The 14,343-nt window shown below is 33.7% G+C and overlaps 1 protein-coding gene and 1 long non-coding RNA gene across 6 annotated transcripts in view; one reads left to right on the forward strand and one right to left on the reverse strand.

Annotated features, from left to right (window-relative positions):
* SLIT3 (slit guidance ligand 3) overlaps positions 1-14,343 on the reverse strand; it is a 778,163-nt gene that overhangs the window by 215,792 nt on the left and 548,028 nt on the right. The gene's annotated exons all lie outside the window — the stretch shown is intronic.
* The window catches only part of LOC127550182 (uncharacterized), a 59,450-nt gene that overhangs the window by 11,648 nt on the left and 33,459 nt on the right, over positions 1-14,343 (forward strand). For 2 of the 3 annotated variants that reach the window (XR_007950787.1, XR_007950788.1), the window contains exon 2: positions 5,835-5,951. This is a non-coding gene — a long non-coding RNA (uncharacterized LOC127550182). Of the gene's footprint in view, positions 1-3,120; positions 3,543-5,834; positions 5,952-14,343 lie in introns of those variants that run through there. The other variant, XR_007950789.1, reaches the window with a different exon arrangement.

Here is a 14,343-nt window from a genome sequence, read left to right on the forward strand (position 1 = left end):
AGCTAAAGGCCTGTAAATCATTGGAGGTCACTGCTCTGCCCTCTGCGACCTCCCAGAATGCCTCTTTTCTCTCGCTCTCTCCCTCTCTCTCTTTTCCTTTTTACTGGAAGTTGCAGTCCTCTGTCCTGACACAGTGCTAAATCTCAGGGCTTTATCTGCCCAAGAGCTGCAAGGGTGCATGGGGAATATACCAATTCCAAATTAGACTCAACTAATCTAATTTTATAGTCTTTTTATTATTCTAAGCACCAAATGTCTGTGGTGGTTCGATGCCTCTCTGCATTGTTACTGGTCCCATCTGGTAGGTCATTCTATTGAAACATTTCTGACTAAATACAGATTCCCACAAACTGCACCAACCATCATCAGCATTAAAGAAATCCATTGATAGAAGCACTGGGTAGGGGGGGAGGAGGCATTATAGTTACTGCCTTAAAGAAAGATGGACCACTTCATTTTAAATTGGGAAGGATTAAATGCACTTATTTAGTGCCTCCTTTCTTTCTCTTACCCCTCTCCCCAATCCCTGCTATCTAGTGAGTGTTTTACTTATGTCTTAGAAAAATATGTTTTTATTAGTTTCACATTTTTAGTACAAACTGAAAACACTAGAATTTTAACTGGACTCAGATATTTGGGAGACCTTTTGGCAAATAACATTTTAAAACATAATGCATGTAGAGTCTTTCTATTGTATATCGGCATATGCATCTAGACATTTATAGTATGTATGCCTGGGAATTAAAAATATATGTACATACATATACTCCATATAATCTCAGAAGGAAAAAAATTGTTAATTCACAATTTACAGATTTTTCTCTTTAGCTTTAGATTGTTGAATCCTTTTACAATATTCCTAGTAATTGACCATAAGTACCAGAAAATTTAAAGATAAACTTTAAAAAAATCAGGAAAAATGTCTCTCCACTCAGGGAAGCCCTATCACATGAATTATGATTTGTATGGTGTGTATGACATTTTTCAGAGACAATTTGATCTTCCTTAAAGAAAAGAGTAAGGATATATTAGATGATCTTCATGAAAGCTGCCCAAATTTCTTAGAAGAATGATGCTGTCATGGTGAAAATGTTGTTGAATATATAAAGTATACGTGTGTATATCTATGCATATGTATAAAACACACCCAACTATGTGTTGAGATATGGCATAAAAAGATTCTACTGTACTGTTGTGGGAAATTGTTTCATTTTAGTAAAAAAGTTCACAAATAAGTTTTAGGCATTTTAATTTTTTTTTAACAAAATAGGAACTTAACATCTCAGTTGTTAAAAATACCCTTTAAGTTTGTGAGCTCAATGAATAATGATGATTTTAAGCTGCTTCTGGGATTTTATCCCCCCAAGAGTGACATACTAGGCCATGTCTGTCCAATTTTCCTTGAAGTAGCTCTTCGTACAAGCAGGTAACACATTTTATGGCTATGGCTATAGTGTTGGGGTTCCCCATTCCCCATTAATGTCCCATATAAGCAATTTAGTATGATCTTCCAGATTTATCGACATTTGAAGGGCTAGTCCGATCAACAGCGGTCTGATCTCCTCGCTTCCCAACCACTGCACCCAGAAGCCCAGGGCAAGGCTACCACACCTTACTAAGAGGAAATATAATGCAATTGACTTGCAGCTCCAAGAAAGTGTTCATGGGACCTGCTGAATTAGACAAAATCTCACAGTCCTATCTAAGCAGCACGACATTTAAGTAATCAGATTGGATTCTAGGATGGTGGCCAGAGATCGGCAAGCTCTTGGTCTTCTATTTCTGCCGAAAGATCAAAGAGGTCTGTGTCGGTTGTGTATTATTGATCCGTCATATTTCCAGCACATTTTAGTTAACTTTCCAAGAATGTCAGGTAAAACACAGAGAACTTTAAATGGTAGGTGTTTAACATTATAAAGCCAGACCTCAGAGGGGAAGAAATAGAACAAAAGAAAAACAGCAATGGAGAAATAGGTGTAAAAGGAGAAAAAATATTTCTAGAGGAAAAAAAGAGAATTCCAGCCTACCTGATTCCTACTATATTCTCATATTTAACCTCCCATGATATTTGACATCCTTTATAGGGTGATAAGCCCACCCCCCTCAGAAACAGCATTTATTAGAAATAGAGTTTGGCCACCTTAAGGCAAATTGGAATGTTTAATATATCATGTCAATTATGTGATGTTTTAAAAATTTCACTTGACAGTCCCAGTTGACAGGTAGTTGTTTAACCATAAGTAAAGGGAACTAGGTTTGACATAAAAATATAATTGTCTAGGTCTGCTTTATGTAGTAGCTATTTAAAACATATATAAAAACCATCAGAATTTGAAATATGGATATTTGAATGGGTTTCATTTTTGTTTTTCATTTATGAGGATGTAGTCCTGTTTATTTTAACTAGCATGGTCATCTGTTCACTGTAACAATGCTTGCTATGCTAAGCTCAAGCAGCAGAGTTTTACAGTCACTGGTATATGTGCTAGTCAAAAAGCCACACTCAAAATCACACTATTTATTATGCCATTCTCTAGTTAGATCTATGAAAAGCCACAAACCCAAATGAAAATGGACATTTTCAGCCAATCATTGAGACCAAATCGTATGCATAATACCAAATATAAAGCCAGATGTTTCTATTTTCCGCAATATTTCAGAGTCAAAAAACATGTCCAGTAATTAGTTTAGTAGATGAGATGGCCTCAACAGAAAAAACAAAGTAAATAAATATTTGATTCAAAAATGTCACTAGAATAACTTTTAAATTTGTAGAAATTAGAGGCATAAAAATTGTTTCACATTATTATGAGTCACAGGCAGCAAAATAAACACAAAACTGACACTTCTCTGATTATGAAGGAACAGGTTACCTGGAAATAAACTCTTATAGTCTTGTCATTGGGATATGCAAACATATGAAACTTTGGGAGCCAGTATGATGGCATCTGTCCTTGAATATCTACTTCTATGGGATGACTTAACTTGAATCTGCTGATACATGTTTCAAGTTCCCACGTCAAAGATTCATTTCATGCCTTTGAAAGAACTTGTTCTAAGATATTCTTTTAAAGTAAACAAAAAGACCCATACCTCTCAGTTACAGACAGAATTCATTCCAAAGACTCCGTATCCCATTCTTGGGATTTCTACTTTACCAGCCACAAGAAGTCAGTTTTCCAATGCTAATGAAATATACTCCCAAATACCTATATGAAATGAAGACCTCTGGACATAGCGAAGCTCAAACATAGAAAATGTCAGACCTGGATTCAGACCTGACATTCAATACCTTGTCAAGGGACAGATCCAAAGCGTATCCTCTTTAGTCCTGGAGAGAAAGCCTCATGGGCTTTGGGAAGAAGGTTTGTAAGGGGAAATCTGATTGTTTATAGACTGAGGAACAGGAATGTTAGAGGTTAAACACGAACTATCCTTAGTTGAGGCTAAAAAAAAAAAACACACTGCCTATGTTTTTCTTCGGCATGCTAAAGAGCACTGGATTTCAACTTCACGCGTTTGCTCAGAACTCTTCTGCCAAGGTGAGTGGGGCAGTCCTGGAATTTGTCTGATTAAATTACCTGCTTTGATTTCCTTGGGAACTCCTGGGATAACAGATTCTGCAGTTAGAATTCACTAGTAAGAAGTGAAAAAGGTATCAGACGAACCCTGAGACAAGAATGGCTTTCTAACTGCTATGATGCTCTGGGAAAGCACCAAAGGCAAATGTCCGAAAGCTGATGGAAGAATGTAAAATTACTTTCTCAAAAAACAACAGATGGAATTTTTGTAAGAACTCTCATTTGTAAGTGTAATATGCCATCCTATTACTACTTTGGACATTTGAGCTAAATTTCCATTTTCAAGCGAAAAATGGACCACAAAATTTTTTAGTGGTTTAAAGTTTGGGTAAATATTTCAAAACCTGAGATAAAAAATTTTTTAGGAACTGAGAACAACAGTAGTTAGCAAGATTAAAGATCCAGGAGCTGATAGATTTAGCCTCACGAAGAAAATGTATTTTTATTCCTCTTCATTATAAGAAATATCATATCTATCCTTTTCTTCCTCTTTTCTCCATTAAGTTATTAGAAATTTATTTTTGAAAATGAAACATCTAAAACCTAACAAATCTGAATAAGAAATGAAAAATAAAGTCTGTTTACTATAGGAAATAAATGATTAAATTGTTCGCCTTTCAAAATAAAAGCCTATATGGCTATTGTTTTAGAATACATCCCCTCCTTAAGAGCTATCCTTTTTGTATATTATTAGAGTGTTTTGGGCCAAATTAGCAAGACACTCTGCTTAAAGACTGCGGGGCAGCTAAGACAGCATTTTAAAAATGTTTCCTAAGTCACCAAATAGATTATTTTCCAAATTCTTTGGAGCGGGTCACCAATTTCTCTAAGTTAACCTGTACTTAGAAATATACACACATTGATGAAAGTCTTTGTTTTCAAGGAAATAATCATTTTAAAGCAGAGTTTTCAAATTCTGATCATGTAATATCCAGAGGAGAATGGCTCAAATAAAAAAAATAAGATTTTAATTCACTTTAATTAATATGTACCCATAAATACATTTATCATATATACAGATCTTATTTTCTGGGTTATGTGTTGGAAGCATCATATTTTTTTTAAATCTCAACGTCCCAAACCATAAAAAGAATATTATAGAATTGTGATTCCAAAAACATTTAAAAACAAGTTTGGTAAATAAAATTTTATAAAGCAGCAAAAACATGAGTTCATCATCTTTTTGGTTTTCTTTTGTGTTGTTTCGACTGTCTTTTAAATAAAAAGCAAAGAAGCTGATACATTTTTTGAATGTTACTTCTTATAATACTCAAGACTTTTTTCTTTTAAGAGAAAGAATGGAATTATAAAAGACATTTGTCTAGAGAAGACAAGAGTCTTCAATTTGTAAAAATCCAAATAAAATTATTTTAGATAGCAAAATGAGACAATATAAATGTTCAAAGGAAATGTATACAGTTTGTATGACTATTTGTTATACTTTGTATGCAAAAATCTTTCCTACAAGCTGCTAATGAAATGCCACTAATTTCACATCTATAATAGCTACTATAACCATATATTGAAAGAAGAAAATAATCTCAAAAGATAAAACAGATGCATTTTCAAAATTTGCCTAAACTTCATTTAGGCAAATCCATATATAAATATTTATAGATACATTAAAATGGGTATCTGTAGCTACAGACCCATGTCTACACATTGCCAATAACTGTATATATCTGTATTTTAGTGATATAGATATAATTATTTATATTTGGGTTTTAAAAAATTTCTGTATTGACACATCTTCAAAAATTGGAGTAATATTTCTTTTTATAGATCTCTGCATTTTTGTATATTTGTATTTATAATACAAACACACACACATATATATATATACAAAGATACTTGAATAATTGTGGCTTTTATAATTCAACCAACTGAATCAATATTATAAAGAAGAAAGTCCTAGGTTAATTAAGGTCTATGATCTGTATGCCCCGTCTGGAGCCTAGTTAAAAATTTAAACATGAATCTATTTAACAAGCATCATTATGCATGCTTTGCCATTAGACGGGTTTAATACCTTTTATTTAATATATTTCATATTGCTGTTCAACATATGCAACTTCTCAGCAGAAGAATAGCTATATTTCCTCTAATAAATAGTCAGGCAGGAAAGCGCTACCATAGTACAAACACAGATGATAGATTAATAACAAGAAGGGCATCAAGGCTCAGAGAATAAAGGAACATTTTACACATCAGTGAGAAATATCAATAACTCCACTTGCATGTTTACTCTGTTAGGAATTTTGCGAATGAATTTTGCAACTGGGAAAAAAGAAGAAATTGCAGACCATTGGAGCAGTTACCACCTGAGATCTTTAAAAGAAAAAAAAAAGGAATAAAACAACATGAATTGAGGTAGGTGTGCAGTGAGACTGAGTCTAACTTGGGGATCCATCTTTTCTAGCTCCTACAGATGAAAACAAAACAAAACAAATCTTAACTATGTTCAAATCAAAGGAGAAGTCCTTATCTATATGATTTTTAAAAAAAATCTTAATATGCCATAGACCAAACCATAAAAATAAGGGCTGGGCTCAGTGTTTGGATTTCTTGTGGTGACCTGGTTCTTAGGAATTGACTCCTCAGGGTGAACCTTCAACACCAAAGCAAAATTGTCCGAGCTGATAATGAACTCATTTTTAGTCCACTTTTCTTAGTAGAGTGTACATCCTGGTAAAACTGCTTATTCATGAACCAGGATTCCAGGCATTAAAACTAGGCATCTTTAAATGAAAACCTACTATAGTATCTAATTTTTTTTTTTTTAAGATAGAGAGAAATCTTCTTATACAGTTGCATTTTGGAAATGTGTTAAGGCAGGCTAACACAAATCTGAAGGAAGCACAGTGTGTGTTTTTATTCTTATTTTGGGGATTAAAGAAAAAAAATTTGGAAAGTGTCCGTATTTGAGTCTTCTACTCTGCTGATGTAATGAATAGTCAGAGAACGAACAAATAAATGGCTGTCTCCATAGCAATTGAGGCAGGTTTTGTGGTTTCCCTAGTTACACTCTTGAGTGATAACCATCGGTTGTTCCTCAATGACATCGTCACATAAGGGTAGAGGGAATAAAAAACCGGGAAGATGAAATGTGCTTTTGTTAGTGGGTATGAAAAGTTATCTCTTGCATCACTTTTTTTTAAACCCAGTAGCATAAATAACAGCATGTTACATTTTTTTTTCAGGGTCTTTGGAATTTCCTCTCCTTTTAGCTTTATAAAGATAAACCAGCCCAGTCTGTGTTAATAAGCTTGACAATTATAATCTAAAACAAGACACATTTCCTCTCAGCAAGGCAAGGCAGAAAGAACTGTAAGCACCAATTTGTGGGTTATATAAGAATTGTCACCTTAAGTACATCTAGCCTCATGTTCTCTTTCTGACAAGTGGTACCAGTACATCTATTACAGAAGGTTAATGATTTTTAAAAATACCATTAACATTTCTACTACTAAATTGGAGTAAAAAAAAAATCCTGGTTTCCAATACTGGCTTTGCTATTTATTAAACTATGTGACCTTAAATGAGCCCTTTTATTTATCTAGGTTTTAGGTCTCATCTAAAAAATCTCTAAGGTCCTTTGCTAACCCAAATCATCATAGTAAATGATCCTATGAAGCCTGTGAGGTAGGAAATACAATTCTTATTATTCCATAGTTGGTCAATTTATATAGCAAACATGGAGTGGAATTTAAATTGTAAAAGGTTAAAGATGGCAAATCAAAGGATTTAGACTTTAAGAGGAGTCAGAGAATAAAATAATAATAATAATGAAGACAATTATAATAATTATTATAACTAAAATTTGTTTAGCATTTTAAAATTTACAAAATACCTTACATATGTTATCTCATTTGATCCTCACAATAAGAGATACATAATATAATTATCTCCATTGTATAATGAGGAAATTGAGATTAACAGAGATGGAGTGCCTTGCCTAGGGTGGCATATTAGTGTGAAGCAATATTTAAAGTCAAGTTTTCCTGGCTGGTTCAGCACTTATATCTATTATGATCCCAAGATGCTATAATTTTTGAGTTTCCCTTAAGACTCCATATGGATTTCTCAACTAAGAAATTACAGAATTATATAATATTAGAACTGGAAGGGACTTTGAAAGCAACTAGTTCAACCCTCTCATTTTATGGATGAGACAAGAAAAGTCTAGAGATCATACAGTAAGTCAGTAACAGAGCTAGGAGTAGAAAATGGATCTCTTTACTCAAATCCAGTGAACTTTTCACTGCACTAAAATGTCTCTTGAAGCTGTCTCTTCTTTTTAAATCTATGCAATCCTTTGAGAATGAAGCAGAGAAATTTAATTAAAAACTTGACAAACATATTCCAAACTAAAGGTTCATAAAATTAGAGTTAAAAGAAGATACTTTAGAAATTATCTATTCCAAACCCTCATTATTACAAATATGAGGCTCATGGAAGTCAAATGACTTATCCAATGTCACACAATTAGGATTCAAACTCAAATTTTATGGCTATAAGCTCAAAAGTTTTTTTTCCCTTGAACCACATCTCCAAAAATGAACATCAACTTTGTATACTCAAAGATATCAATTAAAAGATGGGTATTATGAGTAGAAATTATGGGAAATGTTGGAAAATATGATTGGAGATAAATGAAAGAGATGAAAGTATTATATATTACTCACAAGCTTCACTAATATAGATCATCCAAAAAAGGATATTGAATGTTCTACTCATGATGGACATCTAACAAAATCACAAACTTGATAAAATTGTTTATATTAACTTAAGAGAAACATTTGTTTAGTAATTAGGATATCATTTCAGAATTGATTGCCTGAGTGTAATCAGATCATCAATAAGTTAGAGCAAAGGTAAAAAATTAACACCAAATTAGAAGAAAGAACAAAGGTGAATCACTTTATATAATGACATGGTTTTAACCCTAACCAATAGTTTCACTAAACTGTTGATTCTGAAAAAAGGAATTGGCTCAAAGTAAAGTTGTGAACTTTGATGAACAGCATTTTAAAAAAGAAGTTTGACTAGTGAACAATGATCGTAACAAAAAAGTAAAAGAACCTAGAAAATGCCTTGCCAAGAAAACATAATCTTCCTGTGAAATATATAGAGAAAGGCCAATCACGTAGGGGAATTTAATGCATCCTACCTTTCATAGAATCACAGAATACTAAAGTTAGAAAAGGCCTTAGAGATCTCAGATCAAGTCAAAATTACTCATTATCCAAAGGGAAATAAGAAGACATATTCAAGGAGTAAATGAACAACAACACACCACCAAGGAAATATGAGTATTTAAAATAGCATCCTCAGGGGTATTGAAGCATAGAAGAGATGGTACAGTCATGTACTGAGAGTAGAGAGAGATGTTAAACAAGCACAGTGCCTGGAGCAATTAAGCACAAGTTTTGTCTAATCTAATCTATCTGTTAGGTGGTACAGTAGATAGTAGTGGAGACAGGAAGTCCTGAGTTCAAATCCAGCCTCACTTGTAAACTATGCTAGACAAGTTACTTACTCGCTATCTGACTCAGCACTATAAAATGGAGATAATTGTAGTGTCTACCTCCCAGGGTGGTTATGAGGCTTAAATGAGCCAATATCTGCATTTACTTAAAATATCTGATACAGAATATTTGCCTAATAATATTCATTTCCCAATATGAGTAAAGTAATATTTTTGTATTTGTCCTGAAATACCTATTTTAAATTACTTCTCATGTACTCTATATTCTAGCCAAATTCACTCACTAGCTATTTTCTCTGTATGAGATGATCCCTTTCCTATATCTTTGCACAGCCTGTATCTCCAAAGTGCATAAAGTTTCTTCTCCTTACTTCTACCTCTCCAAGTATTTAGTACCACTTGCCTATGCCCAGCAAAAAATAAGTAAACAAAATTCCTTCCACAGAAGAATGTGAACCGCTTCCAGTGCAGGATTAGCTTTCATTTTTGACCTTGTATTTCCAGCATCCAGCACAGCACAAACAATAAATGCTTAATACATATCTGCTTGTTCAATATTGGTTATTAACATTAAATGACACATCACTAGAACACTAAACCACCCAGGGTACTCAATAAACTGAATTGGTACTCTATAGAATATCAATAAAGAAATAAATAAAGATAAAGAAATTCACAGAAAGATAAGGTGTGAGCATTCACATCAATGAAAACATAGATCCTTCAGTATAGATAGCAAGCTATCCAAGAAGAATAGAGTACTAGATTTAGAGTCCATAAGATATGTGTTCAGATCTTGCATCAAACATTCATTAATTGTGCTTAATTTTCTGCTTCATATAGGAGTGATAAGCACCAACTTCAGAGCTACAAGGATCAAAAGACATTTAAAGTATTTTGTGAACCTTAAAGCACTATGTAAATGCTGTCATTATCATTAACATCAGTATCAGTGCAGAGTTTCAAGTATATGAGCCCCATTTAAAAAGTACATCTTCCCAAAATGAGAAGTCTATGATTTGTAATTTGTTCTCATTGGTCTAATAGTATATAAATCAGACTCATATACCTGTCACAGGTGAAGGCCAAATAAATCTCCCCAAGTGATATGGAAATCAAGTTAAAACTTTTACCTATTATTTGCAACATAGTACATGAATTTTTTTGTTTTGTTTTGTTTTTGCTGAGGCAATCGGGGTTAAGTGACTTGCCTAGGGTCACACAGCTAGGAAGTGTTAAGTGTCTGAGACCACATTTGAACTCAGGTCCTCCTGATCTTAGGGCTGGTACACTCTCCACTGCACCATCTAGCTGCCCCACATAAAATGTTTTAAATGATACTCTATTCAACAAAGAATGATCTTTCTTTTGTCATATCTCACACATTAGGTTTCATTTGCCTCCATGGGGCATTTTATATCCCCTCCTTCCTGTGTTAGCCACTGTCCCAGTTCAGGAGCCTATTCTCACTTGCCTAGATTGTTGCAGCATCCATGTCTAAAAAAGCCTTTCTGCCACTATTCTTCTACTAACTCCCCTCTCTGCTGTCTGTACCTTTCCCCTTAGTCTACATCATATTTCACATCCTGACCATACTTGTTTTCCTCATATAGAGGTCTGGTAGTACTACTTCTTTGCTCAAAATCCTCTAATGGTTCTCTATTTTCTAATAAATAAAGTTCAGACTCTTTTACCTGCCATTCAAGGCTATCCATAATCTGTTTGCATTCTACCTTTCCCAAAAACTCAACTAAAAAGTTAGTTGAAACATTTAATAATTTTAGCAAAATAGCAGGATATAAAATAAATCCACAAAATTATCAGCATTTATATATGTCACAAACAAAACTTTGCAAGAAGAAATAATTTAAAAATTTGCCTATTTAAAATAACTCTAGACAACATAAAATACCTGAGAGTATACCTGCCAAAACAAACTCCAGAACTTTATAAACAGAATAAAAAAAACCCCCACTTTTTTATACAAATAAAATCAGACTTAAATAAATGGAGACATATTAATTGCTCATGAATAAGCAGGGTCAATATGACAAAAATGACAGTTTTATCCTAATTATTTATAGATTCATTCATCCTAGTGTTAGATTATCAAAAAAAATCCTTTTTTTTTATTAAATGGGAAAAAGTAATAACAAAATTCATTTGGAAAAACAAAAGCCACCCTACCTTTTTTTCATTATTTCAGACTACTTCTCTCTACATACTTTACACTTTATGCATTGTACCTGCCCTATGTTTTCTTGCCTTTGTTCATGCTATTTCCTCTTTTCATGGAAGATAAGCATTTTAAACTATACTCTATGGTACAGATGGAATTCCTTAGAAAGTAGTGCATTTTCTTGGTAGGCTAATAGTATAATCAATGGTTTAAAGGTAGAGAATGAGCCTAGCATGCTAGTAATAGTGAGGAGCCTGGCTCAGTTAGAACAGAGGTGATATATAGGAGAATCAAGGGAAATGATATTGGATAGATAAATGGGGCCAAAATGTAGAAATCAATTAAAGGCATCAAGATTTGATATTATAGGTAAAAAGAAGTCTCCAGATGTTTTTAAGTAGGAAAAATATATGATAAAGTTGATGCATAAAGAAGTCAGGCATTAGTATATAGGACAGATTGAGGTAAAGAAATATTAGAGTCACATAGTCCACTTAGTGATGTTTTTGTAGTTATACATGCCTGAGGTAGGAGTAGAGAGAAAAGAATGTTTTTCCTATTAATATGTCTTTTCAAGCCTGGACTGCCTTTGATAAATCATAAAGCTCCTTTAATGACCTAGAATTTCTCTCAGAAACAAAAGCCTGCTTTTTTTTTTTTTTTTGGTGTGTGTTAAATATGAACTACTAGTTTTGTCATTTGAATTTAGGAAGATGAAAACCTCTGAAAAACTAAAAATTAGTAACATATAGAGAGACTGGAGAGATACATGGCAGGTGCAAGCAGGCTACAACATATAATATTAAGAATGTTCAAAGAAAAAGAGTAAACAATGTTCTCATGAAAATGTACAAATAGAAAAGATCAGCTGGTCATATGGAGAGAGCAAAAGTGACTAATCTGCATGACTCATTGGTAACTTTGGGATGAGAGCAGAAAGAAAGGCATTTAACAGATTGGCTAGATCCCCTTTGTGAATTTTTGGGAAGGACATGAACAAGAGGCACAAAAAATGGGCAGACATGGATGAATCTGATCTACATTGTTAGTAGAGGTGTGGGGTAGGAGGGTGGAGTTGGAGTAGGCTGCATGGGACATCCACATTGAGTTTATCACAAATTCATTTGAAGTTCTAAGTTATCTAGTCATTTCAGTTATGTTCAATTCTTCATGACTCCAAGTGGGGTTTTCTTAAGGATTTTAGAGTGGTTTACCATTTCCATCTTATTATTTTTTAAATAAACATTTTATTTCCCAGCTACATGTAAAACAATTTTTTTACAATTGTTTTTAAAACTGTGAGTTCCAAATTCTCTCCCTCTCTTTCCCCTTTCCTCCATTGAGGAGGCACATGTAAGGTTACACAGAACATTTCTATAAAAGTTATGTTGTAAAAAGAACACATAGATTCCCCTCCCCCCAAATCAAACCAAAAAAAAACAAAAAACAAAAAACAAAAACCTCAAGAAAAAATTTTTTAAAAGTATGCTTCAATCTGTATTCAGAATAATCATTTCTCTCTCTGGGTATGGATAACATTTTTCACTATCTTTCAGAGTAATCTTGAATCATTGTATTGCTGAGAATAGCAAAGCCATTCACATTCCATTTTATAAATGAGGAAACTGAGGCAAATAGTGTTAAGTGACTTGCTCAGGGTCACACAGCCACACAGATGAATTTTCCTGATTCCAAGCCCAACTTTCTTATCTATTGTGCCACCTAGTTGCCCCTGAGGTTTTGAATATGGCTTAATAAAGCACAGGAAATGCAAGGATATGCTTATCTTGGCAGGTCTGAATCTAGTTATAAGCTGAGAATTGGGGTAAGAGGCCAGCGGAAAAATATTTGTTTCTCTTGCCCCAACATCATTACTTGGGATTTCTGTGGGGTTGAGATAGGTAAGGTATGTGTGACTCTCCTGTAAAAGCTTTGGCTTAAGAGAAGGGGACAGGCTGAGTTGCAAACCTAAGGGTAAATTTGATTGTTGCCAAAAGATTGGATTAGAACTAAAAGTAACTCTGGATACAAATCTACTTGACTTGATGGGCAATTTGAAAGCAAACCAAGTTTTGCTCCATCCTTGGAGGAAAACTGATTTTTCTATCACTTTAAAGAGACAGATATTAAGTATAGGGGCACCTAATGAATCTTGGTTGGTGTTCTCTAGATGGAAGCAATCGTTCCCATGGGGTGTCATATGTCTATATCTCACTCTCCTTGTCTATGGAGAATTCATGTAACATGTAATTCTAGATTGTCTTTTGAAAATGCTAGACAGAAGTACCTCCTTTGGCTAATAACTAGCCTTACTTTGATTGAGAAAGGAATAGAGCTGTATGGGCAAGAGAAACACATGCATACAAAAAATTTAAGGATTGGTGGTCTTTAATTAAGCATCATTCAGAGCAAGTCAATTTAAAAAAAATCTTATTAACCTCATGTTATTGGGGCATCAATGAGTCTACAGTTAATTGCTGAAAAGAGGCAGTGTCTGCATTGATTGCTGTGTTATCTTACTGGGGGCTGAAGGTGCTCAAAAAAGTCTAGACTTCTATTTTTTGTTTGCCATTACTTCAATGAATATTTGACACCTTCAGATTATAGATACAGTTATCATTATTGTAACACACACACACACACACACACACACACACACATCCATACCTCTTACCCAAATAGATAGCCATACATTTCTGGGGACATTGAAGGACTTTATAGAGACTTCATTCTATTTTTTAATGGCATAAACTCATGAAAAGCTAGTTGAGAAAGATAAGTCAGAAAGGAACTAAACTTCTGAATAGGTGATGAAACACCAGATATATCTAGATGTGAAAAGAAATAATTAGCCATATGATGAGAAATAGGGATAAAGGTAATTTTTGGTCTGTCCACTTCTATTCCATTTCTTCTCCTATCTAAGACTAGTTTCTTTCTCCTAGCATGTTTTGGGGCTATCATCAGGATGTGCTTAGGGACTGTAAACTAATATCAATCTAATTATAATAGAACTGAGAAGGTAAAACTGCTTGGTGAGGGGGAGTTACAAAACATATTCTAAAGCCAATTATAAAATATTTTTAGATCATTGA

Source organism: Antechinus flavipes, chromosome 2, assembly GCF_016432865.1.
Source record: "Antechinus flavipes isolate AdamAnt ecotype Samford, QLD, Australia chromosome 2, AdamAnt_v2, whole genome shotgun sequence".
NCBI lineage: Eukaryota > Metazoa > Chordata > Mammalia > Dasyuromorphia > Dasyuridae > Antechinus > Antechinus flavipes.